The sequence below is a fragment of the Euphorbia lathyris genome, chromosome 6 (genome assembly GCF_963576675.1).
Source record: "Euphorbia lathyris chromosome 6, ddEupLath1.1, whole genome shotgun sequence".
Lineage (NCBI taxonomy): Eukaryota > Viridiplantae > Streptophyta > Magnoliopsida > Malpighiales > Euphorbiaceae > Euphorbia > Euphorbia lathyris.
Window position 1 is genome coordinate 62,978,475 of NC_088915.1, and position 25,988 is coordinate 63,004,462.

The window sequence follows — 25,988 nt, forward strand, 5'->3', positions numbered from 1 at the left end:
CGTAAGATATCTCGCTTTGACCCAAGAATTAACATTTCTTAGAATAAAGTTTTACATTTTCTGGAATTTTTTGAGAATTTTCTGGAGACTTGTTTACTTGTCGGAAAACGCCCACCCGGATTCCGTTCACCGGAATTTTTTTTACTTGAGCTTCATGGATTTTAAAATGACCGTTTAATTAAGACGAGTCCAATGGTATAAAATTTTTTGAAAAACGAGGTTGGAAAAGTCGGAAAAATGCATTTTAAAGAAAAGAAATAAAATAATTTTCTATTTCCTTTTATTTACAAATTTGCCACCTCGCTTTGGTTAATTACAAAATTGGTCATTGTCACACCATAGGAGATGTGTGACACATGATCTCTCCTCTATATATATATATATATATATATATATATAGGTGAGATCCAGTGTGACAATAACTTATTGTGTGACATAACAAAATAAATACATAACAAATACATATATGCGATAACATTTAATTTTAAAACTATTAAAATAAATAAATACATATGTATATATAGTCCCAAATATCAAACCAAAAGCAAAAGTGTCAAAAATGGTACTTTTAAAGTTTCAGCAGATTTAGGACGGAACATCCGTCGCTAATCTGCTTTTACTAACAGAAAACACTAAATATCAGAACCAGTCCTCTAATATTCCAGATTTGATGAAAAATGCTAGATCTACTATATCTTATCATTTCAACCTCAAACTACCCAAATCGGGTCATAGTATGTAACGGGGAGTTCCTAAAACGACGTTTTATTGAAAATAACGGTTCAAAACATTTATAAATATGCGGATCTATGATATTTCAATCCCGAACTACCCCAAAATCGGGTCACGGTTCGTATTGGGATTTAAAACAAAATTTTATTTTAAATCTAAAAGATAAATATTTAGTAAATAATAAAAGCAACTGAATAGAAATTAATTTAACAAATTAATCAAACAAAAATACATAAATAAATAAACAGGTCTAGTTCCCCGGATTGTTACCTCTTGATCGGTAACTGAGTCCAAATCGAGTTGTTTTAGTGTTTTGTGAGTCGTTGTTTTCGTGTTTTTTCCGTGTTCAGGTCTCGTCTTAAATTTCCAATAGCTCGGGTCCATAAAAAATCCTCCCACCTCTTGCCTCGAGCTCCGTGCCATTTTTATAGGCTCGGGACCCGAGGCGGTTTACGCCCACTGGGTGTAAAGCAGGGGCTTTACACCTAGTGGGCGTAAAGCCCAAGCTTTACGCCTAGTGGGTGTAAAGTAGAAGCTTTACGCCCAGTGGGCGTAAAGCTTCACCTTACGCCTACTGGGCATCATGCCCTCTGGGCGTGAGGCCCAGTTTCAGGACTGGGCTTGGGTTTCCTGGCCCAAGCCCAGTCCATCACGAGTCCCTTTTTAGGACCCGTGATAAAGGGGCAGCCCCGAGCGATTGTTTTATTTTTAGAGAATAATAAAAATAAAAATAAAATAGCAAAAGTAAAAATAATAATTATTTTGGACATTATTTAATTTTTAATAAGTTTTTGGCAATTGAATTTTAATATTTTGATTTTCCGGATTTAACCCATCACGTTTAATTATTAATGACCAAAAGGTTTTCCTAAATTAAAATTAAAATAAATTGGAACGAGATAACACCAAAACCGAACGTGGGGATTAAAATTTTATTCGCGGAACCGATTCAACCGTCGCCCCGATTTAATTTTGGATTCAATCAAACCGGTCTTAATGGTTCCTCCGAATGAAATTTTTATCCGTTATTTTTCTCGACTAATCGTTTATATAAATTGACTGATTTGGACTCTTTTTGATAAATTTTCTTCATCGGTCCTTCGACCCGAGTGTCTACACTCGCCTCTTTCTTCCTTTCTTCTTCCATTCCCATCTCTCACTGCCTCTTCATCCTTTCTTTCTTTTTCGCCTCCACTGGCTATTATTCTTTACTCAGCGGATCGCAAAATATGAATTTTATTACAAGAAAAAAATTATGGGTCATCACACAAATAGAGCGAGAGAGAGCTCTCCATTCGATCTCTCCATATAAATTTACAAATTATTAAAGGTTGACTGTATAAAGGATCAACTTTAGAAAATGCAGATTTGGCCTCAACATATAAAAATGGTATAAATTTAACCTTAACATTTTCATGCAAGATCTGTTTTAGCTCTATTTTACTGTAACGTTTTAACTGTCACATCAGACTTTCCAAATAAATTTATTGATAAACTGAAGGCGTTTCGTACATTTGTTTTGTTATCTGTAACTATATTAGTAACACAGTAAGCATTTTAGGAATTTGACAAAAAAAACAACTTGTCATTTAACTTATATGTGGCAGACTAGCATTTTCAAATTTTCGATAGAGTAAGTCTATATTGAGCCTGCTTGGAAACGTGAAGATTAAATTTACACTATTTTGTATGTTCTAATTCTGCATTTCTCCTAAAATGTTAGGGTTAAATTTGGCATTTATCCCAATACGTAATAATAGATAGAACATTGAGTGCATAAATTTGCAAGGCACAAAAATACCATTAAACAGTCTATTGTAAGCATAAGTATAAAATCTTCAGTTTATTATACTCCAATAAAATGAAACAAATTTATATTTTATCATTGAAAATATATTATTTTCTATTTTAATATTTTTTATATTCTTTTTTATTGATGAACAAATTGGTAATTTTATTTTATTTAAATGAAATTTATTATTTCATAAATAATTTAGATTTATTATTTTTTTTTGGGGCAATAATTTAGATTTATTAAATAAGTAAAGTTATTTTTTTTTACCGAAGTGAAGTAAGATATCCTTCTAGTATAGATATATAAATGAAAAAATTTAATTGTCCATTGTTTTCCATTTAAATTTTATACTCGTCTATTTTGTTGAGTATTATTGTTTTTTTTTGTAATAAATAAAAACTTAAACGATCTTAAATTTTAATTTTCGATTGTTTTCCATTTAAATTTTATACTCATCTATTTTGTTGAGTATTATTGTTTCTTTTTTTAATAAATAAAAACTTAAAAGATCTTAAATTTTGTTTAAATTAGTAAACTAATTGCCTTTTGAAAGATAATTGTTAAAGGAAAATATATTTAATATTTTTATAATTATAATCAATGCAAATTAATCTTCCTAATTTACTAAAATAACCCTACATAAATTTCAAAATTATAATTATAATCAATGCAAATTAACCTTCCTATGTTTACAATTTTATAATTACAATTAATGCAAATTGAAATTCCTAATTTACTCAACAAAACCCTACCTAAATCTCTCTCTCTCTCCCCCTATAACTACACAAAACACACAAAGAAGAAAAAAAGGAGAACAATCTTCTTCTCTAAAGTTTAAGTATAATATGAGTATTTTAGAATTCATATATGGGTTTGAACTTTGGAATTTGGAGTACATTAACCAATGTCTCTCCTAATTCTCAAAACTAGATTTCTTACCCCTAAAATGACGATTTTCTTTCATTCTTGCTTTTAATATGCGACTTCTGCATATTTTATTTGGATTTTGGTAATTTTTTTGTTCCTTGTTTTTAATCTTCTCTCATGAGCAATTGTTGAAAGGGTTTTGCTATTTTTTTTAATCTCTTTGATTCATGGAGTTAATCAATTTGTTGTTGAAAAGAGAAGGAAGAAAGTGGAATGACCTTCATCGGTTAGAGAATCGTGTTTTGATTTTTCCTCGGTTTGTTGGGCTTACAATAATAATAATAATAATAATAAAAACTGGAACGGAGGTAATTAGAAAGAGCAGGAATTGTTAGATCCGTATCTGAAATTGCAGTAAATAAACCTGCACGTGAAAATCATAATTAGTTATAAAATTACAATAAAATTATATTACAAAAAATAATTTTCAATATATCATTTTTTTTATATAATAAATAATCCTAGTTGAAACATTCTGGACCCTAATTCATAAATTCTAAACTTTAAAAAGTGTACGCTAAACTTCTAATTTATAGTTATAAAATTACAATAAAATTATATTACAAAAAATAATTTTCAATATATCATTTTTTTATATAATAAATAATCCTAGTTGAAACATTCTGGACCCTAATTCATAAATTCTAAACTTTAAAAAGTATACGCTAAACTTCTAATTTATAGTTATAAAATTACAATAAAATTATATTACAAAAAATAATTTTCAATATATCATTTTTTTATATAATAAATAATCCTAGTTGAAACATTCTGGACCCTAATTCATAAATTCTAAACTTTAAAAAGTATACGCTAAACTCCTAATTTATAAATCTTAGTTTTTAAAATATATTAAAATTAATGATTTATTTAATTTTCCTAAACAGAAATAGTTTTTTTTTTTTTTTTGCTAGGTTAGGGCGATCATTTTAGATGGAAATATAATTATATAATGAAGAGATCAAAGAGTTTGGAAGAAACAAAAGGATAATAATTATTTTTAATAATACATGAATGAATTAGTATAATACTTAAAACCATAGTAACTAAATAATTTTACAATATTAAACATTAAAATAACCTCATTTTACACTAATAACAAGGTGAGGGGCAGCAATGGGCTTTTAGAAGTCATATGGAAATTCCAAAACAGAAACACCTCCTAAACCGCCAAGTTTAGCCTTGTCCTCCTGACATTAACGAGCTGTTGAAACTCGTTGAAAAGCTCAGCCACAAAGAATCTCGGTTGAAAACAAAGTTTCTCGAGTTTAAGCTGTTGAAAGAGAGTGTCTCCATAGTTCCTCTACTGTAGAATCAGATTTCGATGAAAAATGCAGAACTAAGAATGACATTAAAGCAGATTGAGTGTTTGGAGAGGGATAATCAGAGGCTGAGAAGTGAGCTGACTGAAACTAAGATGAAGTTTGATGAAGAGAAAGAGGATAGTGAAAGGAAAGTTAAGACAATGCAGGCTGGGATTGTTTAGTTGAAGAAAACATTATCGTACAGAGAGAGTGAAGACCTATCTTCTTCTTCTTCTTAGAGATTTCATGGATTAAGGGTAGTTTTAACGAAATCTAATTTGATTAGGAATTTGAAAAGGGAGTAAAAATGTACCGCTTTTCAGATTCCTAATCAAAATAGGTTTCATTCAAGCTTCCAATTAATTCATGAAATTTCTGCGAAGAAGAAGAAGAAAGGTCTTCACTCTCTCTACACGACCACGTTTTCTGCAACTCAACAATCTCAGCCTCCATTGCTTTAACTTTTCTTTCACTATTGTCTTTCTCTTCATCAAACTTAAACTTACCTTCACTCGGCTCACTTCCCAATCTCTGATTATCACTCTCCAGACACTCAATCTTCTCAATTCCATTTGTAGTTCTGCATTTTTTGCCGAAATTTGATTGCCAAGTAGAACTACGAAGACACTCTCTTTCAACAGCTTAAACTCAAGAAGCTGTGTTTACAACTGAGATTCTTTGTCGTGAAGCTTATCAACGAGTTTCAAAAGCTCGTTAGCATCAGAAGGACGAGGCTAGACTTGAGCGGAGGTGTGGGAAGTAAACGCCTAAACAGCGCAAGATATTAATATGAATTGAACTTTTAACTATTAACTTAAACTTTTTGTTCAGTTGGTTGTATGACATTTTTAAATGCTATGCTGAGAATAATGAATAAAAACATTAATATTCTCAGTTTCTATTTTCGCAAAACAAAAAAAAAACATTCACAGAGTCCGTACAATAGTTACAGGTGCATGATGATAAGATAGAAACGTTAAAAAGCTAATACATTATTGATGTAGATTGAAGTCGGGTTGAGAGTTTTAATCTTAAACTCACAAAGAATACAAATCTTCTCTAGCTAAACTAGAAGGTTGGATAAACCCAAGGATAGAAATCCCAAGCTCCAATGGAGGCTATAGTGTTAATTCATCAAAAGTTGGAAAACATTACAAAACAAAGAGCTTATATACTCCATCTAATCTAAAGAGAAAAGACTAAAAGCCCTTAAATAGGGTTTCCAACATAACATCCTTGATAGGGGAAAAATAGGGAAGAAAGTAGTAATGGCAGTTCAGTAAATAAAAGGGTGGTGGCAAAACAGTAAAATGGTGTGATGCAGGAATGGTCCCCAGCACAAGAACTTGGTGAAGAAGCATTCTTCAGCTTGGCACGCTCCGCGTAACCCTCATCACGCCCCGCGTGGTTGAGCTCCTAGACTTGGTGGCTCTCGCTGGTGCTTTTCACGCGCCGCATCCCCGGAAGTACGTCCCGCGCACTTGACCTCCTGGACAGAACTCTCTTCGGAAGCTGGATCCACGCTCCACGCATAGGGAGGCACGCCCCGCGTGCATGACCTTCTGGACTTTCATTTGGAATTTGGGCTCTTCATGCTCCGCACCACAGTAGGCACGCTCCGCGTGTTTTGCTGGTTGTCGTTGCCTTCGTCTTCCTCGGACGGCTCTCCACGGGCCTTGTCTCTTGGCTCCGGACTCGTTGTTGAGGGAGGGATGCCCTCATCATTCTCCCATTCTTTGAAAGAGTTGGACTTCATCTCAGATGTCTTAGTTGGCAACGTCCCATCCAGTTTCCACAAGCTTAGATCCTGCACATTAAAAGAAGGTGACATCTTCCCAAGCCAATTAGGAAGGGTTAGTTGGTAAGAATTGGCACTAATTTTCTTGGCGACTCTGTAGGGGCCATACTTCCTCGGCCTCAACTTGCTACTCGTCGCATGCACGAGCCGCTCCTTCCCCAAGTACACCATCACTTCATCCCAAACCTCAAACTGAACATCTCTCCGGTGCTCATCAACCTTGGTCTTGATTTTGTTATTTTTTTCCTCAATGCTATGCCAGACTTCTTGGTGCATTTGATGATAATCATTTGCCAAATTGTGGGCTGCTATACTCCTCTTCTCCCCCCTTGGAACCTTCCCCAAATCAAGTGAATGATTGGGTGCCTTGGTGTACACGACCTCGAAGGGGCCTTCCCGGTAGTAGAACTCACGGCGGAGTTGTAAGCAAACTCGGCTTGGGCTATCCCATAATCCCACATCTTTAGCTTGTCCGGGCACTTGCTTCTCAATAGATTCCCCAAAGTCCGATTTACCGCTTCAGTTTTCCCATCTGTTTGTGGGTGAGCCGTGGTACTAAATTTCAAAGTGGTTCCAAGAATAGACCATAGAGTTCGCCAAAAGTGGCTAACGAACTTCGTGTCCCGGTCCGACACTATTCTCTTCGAAACCCCATGTAATCTCACCACCTCACGAAAGAAAAGCTTAGCAATGGCGGTGGCATCGTTGGTCTTTCGACACGGGAAATGGGCCATTTTCGAAAATCTGTCCACCACCACGAAAATAGAATCTATACCACGTTGGGTCCTCGGTAGCCCAACACGAAGTCCATCGAGAGATCTTCCCAAATGGTTTTCGGAATCAGAGGTGCATACGTAATTCGGCATTAGTAACGTGTCCCTTGGAAGTTTGGCAATTCTCACATCGCTCCATGATATATGCCACATCTCTTCTCATTTTTGGCTAAAAATAACGGGAACTAACCGCTTCAAAGGTCTTATCCTTACCAAAGTGGCCTCCTAAAACTCCTCCATATAGTTCCCGGATCACTCTTTCTCGTATGGACGTACCCGGAAGGCACAATTGGCTACCCCTCACGAGAAATCCGTCAACCAACTGATACTCACCTCCTTCAGTGCCACTTCTACACTTCTCCCACTCACTTCTAAATATTATTCTATCAAACAACCTAATTTTATCTTTATATTTAGATATAACTATAGATAATATTTATGAAGTTTTTATTCTAGAATAACACTCTAAAGAAGTTACTAAAAACTATAGATAATATTTATGAAGTTTTTATTTTAGAATAAAACTCTAAAGAAATAACCTAATTCTATCTAACTAGGGTTTAGATACAAGAGGCTATATATACCCCCCTTTATAGGTGAATTTGGCTAATCCCTAATAGAGAGAGAATTTCGACCAGTCCACTGTAGAGGAAGAAATTTCTCCGCTCGCTTCCATTCTATTAATTTCATCTCTTTCTCTTTATCCTTGATCTTGTGTTGATTTGTTAGAGATTCTAACTTGTTTGATCTTGTCTTTTGGTTTGTGCTCGTGAACTCGGAACTAGAGTTGAGGGCACTTCGCCAGCAACAGTAGATAGTTCTTCTAAAAGGTATTTCCTTCTATCCTTCCTTGCATGAAATAATGATTAACGGATCTTGGTTTAAGGAAATAGGTTAAAAATTTTATATTTCCGCTGCCAAACGTTTGCCTATTTTCCTTCACATGTGCGGGACCAACAACATCATTCACATTCATATCATGCCTATGCCTATCATTCAAAGCATTATCATCAATTCTAATCCCCATATTCATAGCAATCCTAGGCATCTCAAAAATCATCAAACAAATCGCTGTCACTATCACTATCGGCATTTCTAATGATAACGGGATTAGTGCGTCTTACCTCATGAACCCGAGGGTCCATTGGTTGGGGTGCATAGTTTCTTCTTGGTGGTGGTGTTGATTGCTGGTCATGTTGGGGGCTGATGCGAGTAAAATGAGAAAGTAAAAGAGAATGAACATTCATGGAAAAGAGCTTCAAGGTCTTAGTTTTCAACCAGAATTGGAAGAAACAGGCAGAAATAACAGTTCAAAGTAGAAATCCTCACAAACAGGCTTTCAGTAGAGCAGAACAGCTTCAACTACAGCATTAACGGGTCATACGGAAGTAAATGGATAAACGCGCGGGTCGAGCAAGATACAGGAGAGAGGAAGAGAGATAAACGTGGAAAGCAAGACAGCTTCCATCTTGTGCCAAGTGTAGGAGGATTGTTCACTTGTCCTTGTATTTACTTTTTGTTACTCTTTACCCTTGTAATTAGGGTTGATGTTAGGAAGGGGGTATAAATAGGATAGGAATCTTAATGTAAAGGGACCTCGATTTCCGCCACCATCAGTTTTTATTCTATGTTTTTATATTAGTGTCGGAAGAATGTTTTTGGGGAGAACAAGCTATTCACTCATGACAATGAGTGAGTAATTCCTTTTGCAGGCCTAGCCAGCCATTTAAACGACGACAAGTATCTTTTGTTGATTAATGAAGTATTTCTATCCATGAATGAGTGTTATTAGTATGCTTAAAGAATAGATTAAGATCGAGTCTATTTTATGGTTACCGAAGATGGCATGACAGTGCTCCGACATAACGGAAATAGCTAATCGGCATATGTTGTAGTGGACGGACACGAAAACTACCACATATTGGGGTTTCTTTATGAATGCTTCTTGCTACTTAATTCTTGTTTGTATGTTAGCACAAGGACACTTGGTTAATATCACTTACTTAGAATCTTTGGAAATGGGACACCGGACCTTAGTGACAAACGAGGGAGAGACCCAACTCAGGAATATGGATTTACTTCATTAAAAGACAAATGCTAGGTACATTTGTTCGTAGGCGTATGGTTAGGTCTGTGCCTGTTCATCTTGAAATCATTACATTTATTTCTGTTTAGTTGTTGTTTATGCCTAGTTTGATAATATTCACCCACTCAATATTTGAATCTAACACTTAAGGTAATTGTTCTTCTTTCTAAGTACAATCCATGTGGAATATGACACTTGGTCTTATCGAATAGTACAGATGACCTAGTACACTTGCTAGCGTCCATATTTAACATACCAAGTTTTTGGCGTCGTTGCCGGGGATTGTTCAAACTGAAGTTTTGAAGAACTTGTATGCTTATTTTGTTACATGATAACCACCTGTTTGCCCAGTTTTATATTTCGATTTATAGCTTTGTATGCGAAGATCATGTATTCCTATCCTTCCTGTAGACATTGAGATAGAGAGAACATACAGAAGAAGGAGAAGACTACTCAAACAAGCTAGACGCATCAGAATGGATCCGCGAAAACGAAATACCAATTCTGGAACATGCAGAGAACCATGAGGAAGGTCATGTTGACAACAATAATAATAACAATAATAACCAGAGGTTGCGGATGAAGGACTACTCCAGACCATCCACTGAAGGACATTCGTCATGCATCGTGATACCAAATGAAGGCAATCGCATGTTTGAAGTGAAAGCTTCAATGATTCAGATGTTGCAAACAGCTGTGCAGTTTGGGGGATATCCAAACGAAGATCCAAATGCTCATATCCAAGATTTCATCACAATGTGTAACACATTTCGCACTCATAGAAATGATAGTGACGAGGTAATATGACTCAAACTGTTTCCATTTTCCTTGAAGGATAAGGCAAAGAATTGGTTGAAGAATCTGCAACCAGGATCTATCACAAATTGGGAGGAAATGGCTACCCTGTTCCTAATGAAATATTTTCCTCCCAGACAAGCGATCAAGTTGAGAAATGAGGTTTCACATTTCTTTCAAGAAGATGATGAATCCTTATCCGAAGCGTGGGAGAGATACAAGGAACTGCTGAGGAGAGTACCAAATCATGGCATACCTATGTGGATGCAAGTTCAGAATTTCCATAATGGAGTAACTAATGCGTACAAGATACAAATTGAATCCATTGCCAATGGAAATCTAGAGGAACTTGAACCTCAAGCATTGTATAAGCTAATTGAAAGAGTAGTCAACACCAGCTATAATTGGCACTCGGTGAGAGGTGATGGAAAGAGAGTCACGAATAATGCGAACAACGAAGCAATAACCAAACTTTCCTCACAAATGGAACAGTTGGTTAAAACAATAGGAAAGATGAACGTCTCAGCAGTCAACACGCAAGAATGGAGATACTATCACCCGATGGTTGTGATTTTTGCAGTGGACCACACCGACCAATAGACTGTCCAAGAACCAAACCAGGTGCATCAATGCAAGAACAGTGTGATTTCATCGCTCGCCAACCACCGAATCCTTTTTCGAATACATATAACTCTAGTTGGAGAAGTCATCCAAATTTTTCCTGGAAGGATAATCAGAGACAACCAGCTATGCAGCAACCTTATAGACAAGAAAATCAATGAACATCCTATCCACCGCAACCAGGCAGCTCATCTAACCAACAATATCAGCGACAATCAAGCGCTCAACAAGAAGGAAAACCTGATTTAGAGTCCATGATGATGCAGTTCATGAAGCAGATATAATCATCCATAAAGAATCTTGAGACTTAAATGCAACAATTTGCAACATCCATATCTTCAAAGGAAAAAGGCAGCCTTCCAAGCTGTGACCAACCCGAAAGAAGTCAATGCTATCACACTAAGGGGAGGCAATGAGGTATCTGACTTTGGTGTGAAATCTGTTGCAGGTAAAGTAGAAAGAGCAGAGTCTAGTGATCGAACTCCTGCGCCCCAACAGAAGAAGGACAAACAAACAATTGAAGATGAACCAGTTGCGCCTCAATACGAACCAAGAGTTCCATACCCAGAACGATTGAAGCAACACAACTGTGAGAAGAGACACAAGAGCTTTCTGGAACAATTGACGAAATTGCACATCAACATACCGTTCATCAAAGCCCTATCTGAAATGCCTATGTATGTCAAATTTCTGAAGAATCTGCTCATCAACAAGAAGAAATTGGAAAGTGTAGCTATGGTACAACTAAACAGGGATAGCTCATCAATCCTACAAGCCAAACAGCAACTTCCAAAGAAGCTCAAGGATCCAGAGAGTTTTTCCATACCTTGTTCAATAGGAACACTCACTATTCAAAATGCTTTGTGTGATCTAGGAGCCAGTATAAACCTTATGCCATATTCAATTTATATGCAATTGGGTCTAGGGGAACCAAGACCAACTAAGGTCACGGTTCAACTAGCTGATAGATCGATTCGATACCCCAAGGGTATAATCGAAGATGTCCTGGTTAAGGTTGGAAATTTCATACTGCCTGTTGATTTTGTAACAATGGATATTGCAGAAGATTTGGAAGTTCCAATAATCTTGGGACGACCTTTTCTAGCAACAGGGAGAGCTGTCATTGACGTACATAAGGGACACCTTGTTCTAAAAATCAATAACGAAGAAGTATTGTTTAAGATGCATGAGGTTGTTCGCTATGCACCAGCCTCTGATGATTCATGTTATTTCCTCGATACACATGATGATAATCTCTTTTTGCAGGAACAATACGATACGAAGAAGCATAAAGAGGAGGAACAAGTGTTTGAATCCGTACAGGAAAAAGACATTGCTGAAGGAAACCTTGATGAAGAAGAACAGAATATTCTTCCTGAGATAGACCTCGAAGGGGAAGATGAAGAAAAATGCCCTGAGCTAAAACAGTTGCCCGATCATTTAGAATAAGCGTTCCTAGATCCACCGAACAGCAGACCAGTGATCATTTCAGCAACATTGACAAAGGATCAGAAGGAGCAACTGCTCACCATCCTAAGAAGGCACAAGAAGGCTCTAGCATGGAAAATAGAAGATATAAAGGGCCTATAAATATGCCATAGACCAGCATAGTCGTAGTATGCCTTCCTATCTTGTGTTAAATTAGAGGCATACAAAAGAATGAAAAATGACAGATAGCCTTGAAAATGCATTGCAAGGTTGAAAGTAGAGAAAGCTACATAGACAGACTCCTGCAAATGAAACAATGAGTCAAGAGGAGAATATAAAAAACTAACATCTAAATCAATTTCATAAACAGACCACTACTGAGTGTAAACATATTGAAACCGAACTTGAATTCCATATACACACTTAAAGGGCCATTTACCATGGTACTTGACCCAATTTGTGAAATTGACCCAATTTGAGAAATTGACCCAATTTACCAACTTTAAGGGTAAAATTGCTCTTGGCTGTCAAAGTTTGGGATAAAATTGTACAATTTTAGACGCTAACGGTAAAATTGATCCTAACGGTCAACGTTAGGGGTATTTTTGAACCTTATTCCAATTAAGAAACTTTCCTACCCTGACTGAAAATTTCAGCTACATCACTTAAACTATAACTCTAAGTAAAGATTAAAAAAGAAACTTAAACATAAACAAAACTAAGAGAAATTTCAGATAAATAAAATTATAAAATATGGATTTAATAGGAAGGTGATTTTGGGCAGTGCTCTTGTTAATATGTACAGGAAATGTAACGATATGAGAGAAGCATTGTCTCTAAAAGGTTATCCAATGTCTCTAAAAGGTTATCCAATGTGCATATGGAGTTATTAGATATAAGTTATAACTGAGTCTGAGCATATCACATGTGGCAATGTTTTCCATTATTCAAGACTTCTTCATTGTCAAATTGGACCCAACAAAAATCTGGCAAGAATTCTTTATCATTAAAGTGGACTAGATGCCTTAAAATAGACAATGCATGCTTTACCTAACAAGCCACAAGAAAATGCTAAAACACAATCAGATGCTAAGGTGCCATTTTATAAATATTAATATAAAATCCTATATTTAAAAGTATTTCTCAAGTGAATGAAAGATTTGAAATTATAAATATAATATAAAATCCAATATTATACATTTTTGGAGTTACTAGTTACAGCAATTTATAGCCTTTAAGTAAGGATACCAACAATTATCAGTAAGACTATGACCATACTTTAAATAAGGCATTAGCTGCACGCAGAGCAGAATCAACTGCATTAGTGTCTGCAGGTTGCAGCACATTTTTCCCCTTTTCTTTGTGCCTTTCTTTGCTTCTCTAAATTAGTATTATCTTTTAGGTTCTATTTCCTTAACACAACGGTTAATGATCCCATCTAACTTTTTAAATTACATCCTCTTATGTACCAAAGACAACAGAAAAAATAAATCCCATACACGTAGAAGAATGAGAAAGATAGAAACCAATGCATACCATTAAGCTCAAAGTTTTAGCACCATTCCATCTATTCCAAACCAGATGTCGTGGATAATAGAATAAACATATTTTGTGCTTAGGTCGACTATATCATTTTAATTTTGTTCAGATAACAGGTACCTAATGTGGATCGACAATTTGCATATATGCTTAAAACGAAAAAACTTCTAAAACAAAGAGAATAAATTGGTGTTTGTATGAAGTAGAAACCTGCAAGTCTTCTGGCAGTGCCTCCAAAATAGCAAGAGCGTAACAACCAGCGACAAATCTTCATGTAGAGGATTTAAAAAAGCTTCCAGTAAAAGAGAATCGGGGATGCCAGCTAACAACATAATGCATGACAAATGACTCCAAATGATTGAACAGATAAAGGCAATGGCATTGGAGTGCAAATCAAACAGCCCTGATATGTGAAACATGCCTGTGGAAATTTAAGGATTGTATGCATATACTTGCTTTTATGAACATTTACAGATATATGGATTACCCTATCCAAGTCAATGGTATACTAATATTCTTCATTTATTTCGTAGATACTAGATAGTGGTAGATTATGTGAAAAATAGGCCTAAGGAGGGAATGAAATTGATTGAAAGTTGGCAAATGCTGTAAGAAACCATTTGGCAAATTATAAATTGTCAAGAGTACCAATTTATAATAGCAAAGGAGCACCTCTTCGAATATCTAAAATTCCTTATGGAAAATTTTCAAGGACAGTTAAGAACATTAGGTACCAATTTATAATAGCAAAGGAGCACCTCTTCGAATATCTAAAATTCCTTATTGTACCTACTGCAACACTTAATAAAAGTGTTGCTAAACTTAGGAGTTAAGTTAGTTTTTGTATCAATTGCAACACTTTATACACCATGTTGCAATAGATCAAATTTGATCATATTAATTGCAACATATTTTGGGCAACACGTTTATTTTGTGTTGCTATAGACCATTTATGGTGTAGGGTCAATAGCACAAGGCTGCTCAGAATCAGAGGCAAACTTTATTTACTGCGTTAAACAGGAATAAAACTTGATTATGCTATCTAGTTCCAAAGGGGGGGAGGGGTGAATGGAACTATTGATAAATTTAAGACTTTATAAAATTTTCTCACAATTAATTCAATAGCACAAGGCTTCTCGAAATCAGAGGCAAACTTTATTTGCCGCGTTAAACATGAACAAAGTTTGATTCTGCTTCTGAATATTAAAGCACTAGGCCACTCAACTGGAGTAGCCTCTGTGTGACTTGATTAAACACACTATTGATTACAATAGTTAGAAGCGCAAGTTATATATTTTTAAGTACAAAAGCAAGCAATATAAATATATCAAAAAGAAAGAGTTAGAGAAATTGTTACGCAGTGATTTATACTGGTTCCTCCTGCCTACATCCAGTCCCCATAATACCTTCTTTTGGGTTTTAATCCACTATTGAACTCTTTCCAACAGATAGAGCACAAACCCTTACAATAGATATAGAGGCTCTGTAAAGTACCTTCCTTTACACTCAACACTCAACTATCTATATACCTCTCTTGTTGTTCACTTATAACCGAAGTAAACAGAAGAGCTTTTGAACTTTTCTAAGCTATTGATAGTTTTTTCTTACTCAGAACACAATGAGTGTGTATAGATTTTTGCTTTGTTTTTGGAACTTTAATAATGATTCTCTCTTGAATTCAATGTTGATGATCAAGTCCAAATGAAGCAATTGATGAGGCTTTTATAGTGACACTTTGAGGCTGATTATTTCGAAATTCAAAATAACTGTTGGAGGGAAACGACTCCCTTCGGTCGCTTTCATCCTCAGTAGCCAGTGTACTTAGCCAATAGTTGTTCTTCTCTTTTCCGTTCTGTCTTCGAGATGCCATGCTTCTGAGTCTTGATAGAGGCATTCTGTCTGTCTAACCAAATGAGGCAAAGGTTCCAAGTTGACCAGGGGACAAGCCGTTTGAAGCTTCTGCTTCTTTCCTTATTTGGTGATGCACTGTCAGTGGTTCAGATTCAACATTTCATCTTGTCTCTAATGCCCTGGCCCTCTATCTTCCGGAATCAGTCTTCATTTAGGTATGGCTTTCAGCTTCTGGATCCTTCCAGCTATTGGACTGAAGTTGATATTTGGGCCTTTGATCCATTCTTAAGGCCTTTGATTATTTCTTTCTTAATTACACTTAATCAAACATATACTTAACAAACTCATTAGTCGAAATAAATCAACATTTAATTTTAATGTTTTACTAAGTATGAGATTATTAATTTCTTTTGATATTTTTGTCATAATCAAAATTAGTGTGGAAATTGTGTTTCAACAAACTCCTCCATTTTGATGTTGGCGAAAATTCAGAGGTTAAAAATAATAGAATTAATCTCCGCCATAATAGTTGGACTTACTTTGTTTCTGGATTATCCCCCGTAAAGGTTGAGCTACTGAAAAGAATTTTACTTAAGATTGAAAAATGTTAGACGTTATAAGTTCAATAGTAAAATTAAGTTCAGAGTCAGAAGCATGGTATATTAGAATGAAATTTATCAAGGGAATAAATTGTCATAATGATACTAAGATATGATCTTTGTGATAAAAATTAAGGAGTTAAGTTTACATTGATAGGATATCAGATTCAAGTTGTTACATCCTTAGTATCATTTATGTACCAGAGCATCTGAGTTTCAGTACTCAGAGCGTTTGTCCTTTGATTTTATTTTGTTTAAGTGGTGGTTGAACATAATTGATAGATTATAAGTGTGAAAGGCATTATATCAGAAGCACGTAATCAATTTGAAGCAATATTGGAAAAGATAGGATAGTATAAATAAACACTCAGCATATGATAGATAAGACTTAATAGTCTATAAGCACAAAGGAAAGGTAAGCATACAAGTTCATATCCTATCTACTTAGGTGGTTTAAGTTTCACTTAAACTACATTAGACTTTCTAATTTTGGATGGATGTTGTTGCTGAGATGTTACTACTGAAGCTTGTCCACCAGAGGTTGCGGCCTTGTCTTCTTTTGTTTTTTGTTCAGCCTCAGAGGTTTTCTCCCCCTTTTTACCAGCATCAGTGATGGGGAAAGAACCCAGAGGATGGCCATGTCCATCAACGCTTCTAGAGTTTAGCTGTTTAGTATAGGTTTGAAGCTTTTGAGAGCTTTGATTCAGACCGTTGAAGATTGCAGGACCAGCATGAGCAAGTTCCAGAGGAATAGCACTAGAGTTGCACATGATACCGATGAGAAATTAAAAGGCTTTGGAGCCCCAAACTATACAGTCGGCAATAGCAGCAGTGTACTTCTAGTGGATGCTCAGGAGTGCATGGTCCAGAATTATATTTTGATTGGCAAGGGTTTGGACATGCTTGAAAGTATCAGCATTCTGTTTGTATATAACAGAGGTCTTCTTGTCCAATGTTGAAGCTTGCTCAGTATTAGTGGAGGTGGTTTGAGTAGAGGCTGGAGTCTCAATATCTTGGCCCAAGTTGGTTATAGAGTCAGCATGTTCCCCTGAGTCAGGAATAAAGGCTTGATTTTCCTTTACTGTCTCAATAGTTGGATCGTCCTCAGAAAGGATGGTTGGGAAAGGAATGTCTATTATGGAAAGATCAAGCTCATCATCTTGATCAAAAGAGGTGTCCTTCACACGATTGAATTGAACCTTAGATTTTTTTTAAAGCGTTTGCGGGGCTCAACATTTTTAGGTTCAGAAGATGGAGTGTTTGATCGCTTAAGAGGTAGTGGTGTGGGAGATTTTGGTGGTGGCCCAGAAAAGTTGCATACAAAGGCATTAGGAAGTTTGGCTTTACTCAAGTTGAGCGTTTTCTTCAGAGCTGCAGCCTCCTCTGGAGTCAGATCTCCTTTTGTAAGAGTTTGGTCCTTCTCCTTTGCCTTACCTTTGTCCTTTGTTGACAGATTTATAACATTGGGAGGATTGTTGGTTGGAGGTGTCGTGCTGACTAGTGGTACCTCAACAGCTTTCCTATTTTGCATAAAGAAATGTGCATCGTCAGTAGCAGCAATCTGTAGTGCCGGGGCAGAGATTTGCTTCAACTTTATAATTGGTTTCTTCTTTAGAGGCTGATCCTCAGCAGGAATCTCAGATCCTGATATCTTAGAGGGCTTACTAGTTGTGTCTGATTCCCTCCGAGTCAGAGTTAGATTTGGAGGAATTGGTCCTCACTTTCTTTGTTCCTATCTTCTTGGGACATTTTAGAGATTTGGGAGTTTGGTTTTTCTTAGGTCGAGAGGCCTTTCTTTTTCTTCCTTTCCCTTTCCTCTTTGGCTCAGCAGGAGCAGTATCCTCATCATCAGTAGCAGGTTATTGAACCTTGCTCTGTACTAAGGAGTTAAGAATCTCCTATGTTATTTCAGTTCCAGAGCAGGACTCCTTATTCCCAAGCTTGAACTTGTAATGCTTGAGAATTTCAATGATGAGAGAGAAAAAACTGAGCTGCACATAGCACCTCTAGAGAGCAGTAACCAGGAAGACTGGTAGGTTCAGAGGTTTATTCTCCATCATGTGCCAAATGATGCACAGTTCAAACTTAGACACGAATTTTATTGAACTCTTCTTCGAAAACAGAAAGTTCACCATCAGGTAGTGGTCTTGAAGGGGAATCTATGCTATAAATATGGCAATTAGCTCTCCTGTATAACCCTCTGGCATATAGGAGAGCTAAATCACCACCAAGAAGTTCTAGCCAGGCGTTGGGAGAAATCTGGCAAGAGTAGAGATTGAATTCATTTACAACGACTAATATGCCTAAAGGAAGGGGGAATTCCATCTCCCATTCAAGGAATTGGGTAAGGATACCCATTTTCGTTGTGGTGGGGGGAAGATGGGCTCTATCACTTTCTTCGGGCATTGTCAAGGTCATCTCTTTCATCCAGGCGTAAATGTCTGGAAGAACTTTCAAACGATATTTAGAAATCATGGAAGGTTGGTCAAAAACTTTGGGGTTAGTCTTATTGGGTTTGGCTAATTCCTCACTAGCAGAGTTTTCATCTTCATTTTCAAGGTTTCCAGGCTCTAAAGATTCAATTTCTTCGATAGAAACCTCTAAAGGCTCAAGAAGGGTTTCAGTATCGTGTTGGAGAGATTGACAAACTTTCTTGGATCCGTGTTTAGATGAAGAAGCCATTTCAAAGGAAAAAGTAATTAAAAGTAAGAGAAGGAGGTAAGAACTTACAAGTTGCAAAGAAGGCATGAATGGCTAAAAAACGAAGAAGATAAGCTCTGGATTGATGAAGATGATTTATAAAATCAAAAGCGTGAGCAGTCCAAACGTTTACCTTGGGAATATAAGGAAAAATATTAGTAATTATTATGAGTTTTAAATATGGAGGCTTGGTAATAATGATGATGATGATGTTATTTTTGCAAAAGAGATGTTCCACGCGTCATTCAGAGAAAACCTAAAGGCGTTTCTCACTGGGGGGACATCTGATATGGTATTAAGTCATTTGGGATTTTTTCAAGAAGACCTGACATGATTAAGGACCTTAGATGGGCCTTGGCCCATTCAAAATAATTAAAGAAGAATGTTAGTCTCAATTGAAGCATTGACTAAGGGCAAAGCTTTGGTCATCTTTATATTGCCGAAGGCAGTCTTCAGAGGAGTATTTTGGAGACACATGGACCAATCAACATGTTGGGCTCCAAATACACGCTCCTCACTTTCATAAATTCGTTGGCATGGAAAGATATGGTCCAATGACCTATCATAAGCTGCCACGTGTCTAAAGATACAATCCCAATTATCTATAAATAGTACAAGTATCCCAAGATTCTAGGTATCTGATTTCTTAATCACTTAGTTATATTTCATTTAGTTTTTTATATTCACTACAATATCACCGATTTTAGTATGGGAGAGGATTCGCCGGACTCCAGCCCATTTTCTGATGGTTATTGTGACTTTAGGTGATCTGAATCCTGATCAGAGACTTGTCACTCAGAAATACTGTAACAACCATAATTGTCATTATTACAACACCGCATAGGTAGGATTCAAGATGACAAGAACATGCGCGTATAAACTCATCAAAGACGTTTGACTTTTCAAATTCCCACATCTATAAGAAGACACGTGTTGCAGATATTCCTAGATGACAAACAAAAAAGCACGACTAAACTCCCAACTGCCCGGACTAATTTTTGGCAACCAAATAAGGGAACCCGAATTCCCCCAAACAAGAAAGGGCTCACATAAATGACTCGGGATGCACGCATAAGAAGGGAGGACTCATTGATGAGGCGTTTTGGATTAGGCTAATATCCACCTATATTGACTTTCATAGCCCACGGAGAATCTAAATTCCATACTTAAGAATGGAATACTAAAGTGACATCCACCTAACCCCATCACGATGTGTCACGACCCAATCCAGGCCATGACCGGCGCATAAATTAAATTAACTTTAATCTATGCTAGCCTCAATTTTGAACTAATAGAAAATCCAAAATTTACTAACAGAGTATCAAAGTCATCTCAATTACATCATAAACCTCAAAGGAACCTAACTATTCGAGTCAAATCTCAATAATCAAAAGTCTCCAAAAATAATATAAAGCTAAATCATTAAGCAGCCTCCTTCAAGATCAATCCAAGGGTTACCTCACGAACATGGACCTTAATCTGAAAAGAAATATTCAACGTGGTATGAGAATTTCGTCTATACGAGCGAAAACCTCAGTGAGCAGTAGCTATAGCACACAACGGAAAAGGAACAGGCAGGCAGGCTGATACTATTAAATCATGATAATTATAGCTCAAAATATAGTATTTCAAAATCAGTTAAACAAAAGGTCAATATAAGGTAATCAATTCAAAATACTGGAAATCAATTGCCAAACACAATCCTGAAACCTTTCAAAATATCAAATGATAGAATAATCAGAAAATAAGGCAAAAGCTTTAAAACACATGGTACAGTGTAACAGAGTGGTGATACTGCACACCACCAGGGCCAGATAAATAGTAAGCGCTACCAATAACAGATACAGATAACAGACAATCGCCTTCACCGATCTTATGCATGATTCTAATGATGACACAACTGACGACAAACTGACAACCTGACTCAAAGACAAATGCGAGGACCTAATGTTATGAAGATCGGTGAGAGGCCAGATAACAGATACAGATATACTGAGCACTTGTACCAGTTGAAAACATATAGTATACATATATAATTTAGAAAATCATAACTGATTGAACGAATTATCAGATTTCTAAACAAAGGCAATAACTGCGATAAATCGCGTATCAGAAACTACAGATCATATCAAATCAAATTTTTAATAAATTCATTGTACCTGATAATAAAACAAATCAATATAAAGGCCTGTTCCCAGAATATACGCTCTAATACTAAGGATATTTAGTAAACACAAGGTTTAAGCTATACGTTTTAGGATCGAAAATATACTGTCAAACGCTAATTTTTTGATAAACAGTTTTTCAATCTAATATTTCAATCAAATAGGATCATGTACTATAATTACCACTCACCTTATGTTTAGGCAATGCTAAGTCTAAAATATCTCGACAGCTCACAACGCTCTATCACCCGGAGGAACACTGTTATCTCCTATTAAATTAAGTAGGAGAAAAATGTTAATAAATTGATCTAATGCTAGAACTAAAACTTAGTTAATCCGAATTAATCAATGGTCTAAGAATATATCAAAGCATTAACAAAAAAAATGCCAAGTATAGTAATTCGAAAAACTAATGTTGATTAAGGAAAATAGAAAAATTTAGATCAACAACACCTAAAATGGTGTGAACCCAATTTTTGAATTTCACATTTTTTTCCCATCCATTTTTAATCAAAATGAATCAAAATTAACCTTTGAACTTAATGGGTAATCAATTAACATATGGGACAAAAACAGGGGAAGGAAAACAAAAGGATAGTAAAACTCAATTTCTATCTAGAAGTTACGAATTCTAAGTGGGTATTTACAAAGAAAACAAATTTTGTACAGATTAAGCAATGATGTCCATAATTAATAGCATCTATGGCTAAAAGAAAGGAAATAAGTAGGTGATCTGTTACCTGGTTTTCAAGAACGAAAATCTATATGGACGAAGGTTTGCGATCGACGTTGTGGAAGAAAGAAGTTTGCGGCTGACCCAAATACAGTTTTGTATTTCTTTTAATAATATATATATATATATATATTAGGTATTCTCAAATAACAAGTTATTGTAAAATCACTTAAAGAAAAATTATATATATTTAAGATAGAATAATATTATATAACAAATAATATTTCAAAGTACTTGTAAAAATATTGGTTTAGCGCATAATACCAGCGAAAATAGTAAAAGACGATAAATTTGAGGGTAAAAATAATTAGGGATATTACATTCTTCCCCCCTAAAAGAAATTCGGTCCCCGAATTTAAGTATTAGACACTAACTTGACACATCAAATAAATGAGGATATCTAACTCGCATCTCGGATTCCGTCTCCCAAGTGGCTTCCCTACTAGAGTGGTTTTGCCAAAGAACTTTAACTAACGGAATTTCTTTTGAATGTATCTTCCGAACTTGGTTGTCTAAGATGCCAATGGGTTGCTCTTCATAGGTCAGATCATCTCTAACTTGTATAGTTTGAGGTTGCAAAACATAGGAAGCATCAGGAATGTATTTCCTAAGCATCGATATATGGAATACAGGGTGAACCTTAGAGAAATCGGGTGGAAGAGCTAACCGATATGCAACTGCACCAATCCTTTCAAGAATCTCGAATGGACCTACATAACGCGGACTCAATTTTCCTTTCTTGCCAAACCGCATGATTCCTTTCATCGGAGAGACCTTCAAGAACACATGATCGCCAATCTGAAATTCTACATGCTTGCGCCTTGGATCAACATAACTCTTTTGCCTACTTTGAGCTGTCAGTAGTCTTTCACGGATAACTCGAACTTTGTCTGAAGTCAACTGTATCAACTCGGGTCTAGTGAGTCTCCTTTCTCCTACCTCATCCCAACAAATTGGCGACCGACACTTACGACCATACAAAGCTTCATAAGGTGCCATCTCAATGCTAGCTTGATAGCTGTTGTTATAGGCAAATTCTACCAAAGGCAAATGATAATCCCAATTTTGGCCAAAATCAAAGATACAAGCTCGAAGCATATCCTCTAAAGTCTGAATAGTCCTCTTCGACTATCCGTCTGTCTGAGGATGAAAAGCTGTGCTAAACTGAAGTCTTATACCTAGTGCTTCTTGAAATTTCTTCCAGAAGCGAGAAGTGAATTGAGTACCACGATCTGAAACAATAGAGACTGGAACTCCATGGAGTCTAACGATCTCATCAATGTATAACTGAGCAAGCTTAGAGAAATCATAAGTTATCTTCACAGGAAGAAAATGAGCAGACTTAGTTAAACGGTCGACTATCACCCAAATGGAATCGTACCCTCCTCTAGTGCGAGGCAATCCTACCACGAAGTCCATAGCAATATTCTCCCACTTCCACTCAGGAATGGGTAATGGTTGGAGCAACCCATACGGTCTCTGATGTTCTGCCTTAACTTGCTGACAAGTAAGGCATTTAGCAACAAAGTCTGCAACATCTCTTTTTATTCCACTCCACCAATATAATTCCCTTAAATCTCTATACATCTTAGTGGAACCAGGATGAACTGTATAAGCTGAACAGTGTGCTTCCTCCAAAATTTCCCTTTTTAAATCATCAACATCCGGAACACATAGTGTAGTCCCATAACGAAGAACTCCATCGTCACCAATCACGAAGTCTTGAACCTTACCCTGACAAACACCATCCCTAACTTTACACAATTGAGGATCTTCTTGTTGGCTGCCTTGATTCTATCTAATAGAATAGGTCTAACACGAAAATGAGCTACCAACGCTTCAAATGTTGCCTCAAATTTTACTCCTTGATCAATCAATTCATGAATGTCACTAATCAAAGGTCTCCTCACTACGGAAAGATGAGCTAGGCTACCCAGAGATTTCCTACTTAAAGCATCTGCTACAACATTTGCTTTTTCTGGATGGTACTGAATTGTGCAATCATAATCCTTGAGAATCTCCACCCATCTTCTCTGCCTCAAATTCAAATCACGCTGATCAAAGATGTATTTGAGACTTTTATAGTCAGTGAAAATCTCACATGTCTCCCCATACAAGTAATGTCTCCATATCTTCAGGGCAAAGATCACTGCTGCCATTTCCAAATCATAAGTTGGATAATTCTGTTCATGTTGCTTTAATTGGCGAGAAGCATATGCAATCACATGACCATGTTGCATCAATACACATCCCAGACCAACCCTTGAAGCATCACAATACACTGTGTAGCCCCCGGATCCAGATGGAAGGGCTAACACTGGTGCTGAAGTCAAACGAACTTTCAATTCTTCAAAACTCCTCTCATACGCTTCTGACCACTGAAACTTCACATTCTTCTGGGTTAACTTAGTTAAAGGAGAAGCTATTCGAGAAAAGTCCTGCACAAAACGTCGATAGTAACCCGCTAATCCAAGAAAACTTCGAATCTCTGAAACTGAACTAGGCCTCGGCCAATGAAGAACAGCATCAACCTTCTTCTGATCAACACTCACCCCATATTTGGATACCACGTGCCCTAAGAATGCGACACTATCCAACCAGAATTCACATTTTGAGAACTTGGCATACAACTGGTTCTCTCTTAGGGTCTGAAGAACAAGCCTCAGATGTTGCTCATGTTCTTCTTTACTTTTAGAATACACCAGAATGTCATCTATGAACACAATCACAAAACGATCAAGGAAGGGCTTAAACACCCTATTCATTAGATCCATAAAAGCTGCAGGAGCATTAGTGAGACCAAAAGGCATCACCAGAAATTCATAATGACCATACCTAGTCCTAAAAGCTGTCTTAGGTATGTCAACATTTTTAACCCTCAACTAATGATAACCGGACCTCAGATCGATCTTAGAAAAGTACTTTGCACCCTGGAGCTGATCAAAAAGATCATCAATTCGAGGAAGAGGGTATTTGTTACGTATTGTGACCTTGTTCAACTGTCGATAATCAATGCACAATCTCATTGATCCATCCTTCTTCTTCATAAATAACACAGGAGCACCCCAAGGAGAGACACTAGGGCGAATGAACCCTTTGTCAAGCAAGTCTTGCAGTTGTTCCTTTAGCTCCTTTAGTTCAGCAGGAGCCATTCGGTAAGGAGGCATAGATATGGGTCTTGTTTCGGGTGCTAAGTCAACACAGAAATCGATTACTCTTTCAGGTGGCAAACCTGCCAAATCTTCAGGAAAAACATCAACAAACTCATTCACCACATCAACATTCTCCAACTCGACACCCTTTGCTTGAGTATCCTTAACATAAGCTAGAAACCCTTCATAGTTCTTATACTATAATCTTCTTGCAGCAATATCAGAAATAAGACTATGAGGAGCCATGCTACGATCTCTTTGAAATTGAAATTCTATCTCCCCAGGAATTTTGAATGTTACTAACTTGCTATAACAGTTTAAAGAGGCATGATATGAGGCTAACCAATCCATTCCCAAAAGCACATCAAAATCTAACATTTCAAGTAATACAAGATCAGCTAAGAGTTCCCTTTCCCCTACTTTTACTAAGCAATTCTTAAAAGTTAGATTTATATCAAGGACATCTCCTATAGGTGTTGCCACAGATAAAGGACAATCTAACATAGTGGGTGGTACACCAAATTTCATAGAAAAACAAGGAGAAACAAAGGAATGTGTAGCACCAGGATCAATCAAAACTCTAGCATCAAATGAACATACAGAAATGGTACCTGTCACCACTGCATTAGATGCCTGAGCATCATCCTGCTGTGTCAGAGCAAAGGCTCTAGACTGACCTCGACCTGCTGTTGCATGATTAGGAGCTGAATTGGGACCTCGACCACCCTGACCTCGACCTCCTGAACTCTGGCCTCTACCACCATACTGAGAAGATGGCTGAGTACCGATAAAAGGAGTAGAAACTGTATCCTGACCCACGGCTAGTGTTGTGTTACTGCTTGGGCAATCCTTTCTTCTATGCCCCACCTGACCACAACCAAAACAAGCCCTAGTTGCTCGATGGCATGGAGAGTTACCATGGAATTTACCGCAAAGCTGGCAAGTAGGGAATGTTGATCTAGAGGAACTTTGACTATTCTGAGTACCAGT

General features: G+C 36.6%; 1 non-coding gene across 1 annotated transcript; it reads right to left on the reverse strand.

Annotated features, from left to right (window-relative positions):
* Positions 1-10,357: 10,357 nt before the first annotated feature.
* LOC136234338 (small nucleolar RNA R71) lies at positions 10,358-10,464 on the reverse strand. The gene has a single exon (XR_010691226.1). It is a non-coding gene; the product is annotated as a small nucleolar RNA R71 (small nucleolar RNA).
* Positions 10,465-25,988: the final 15,524 nt, after the last annotated feature.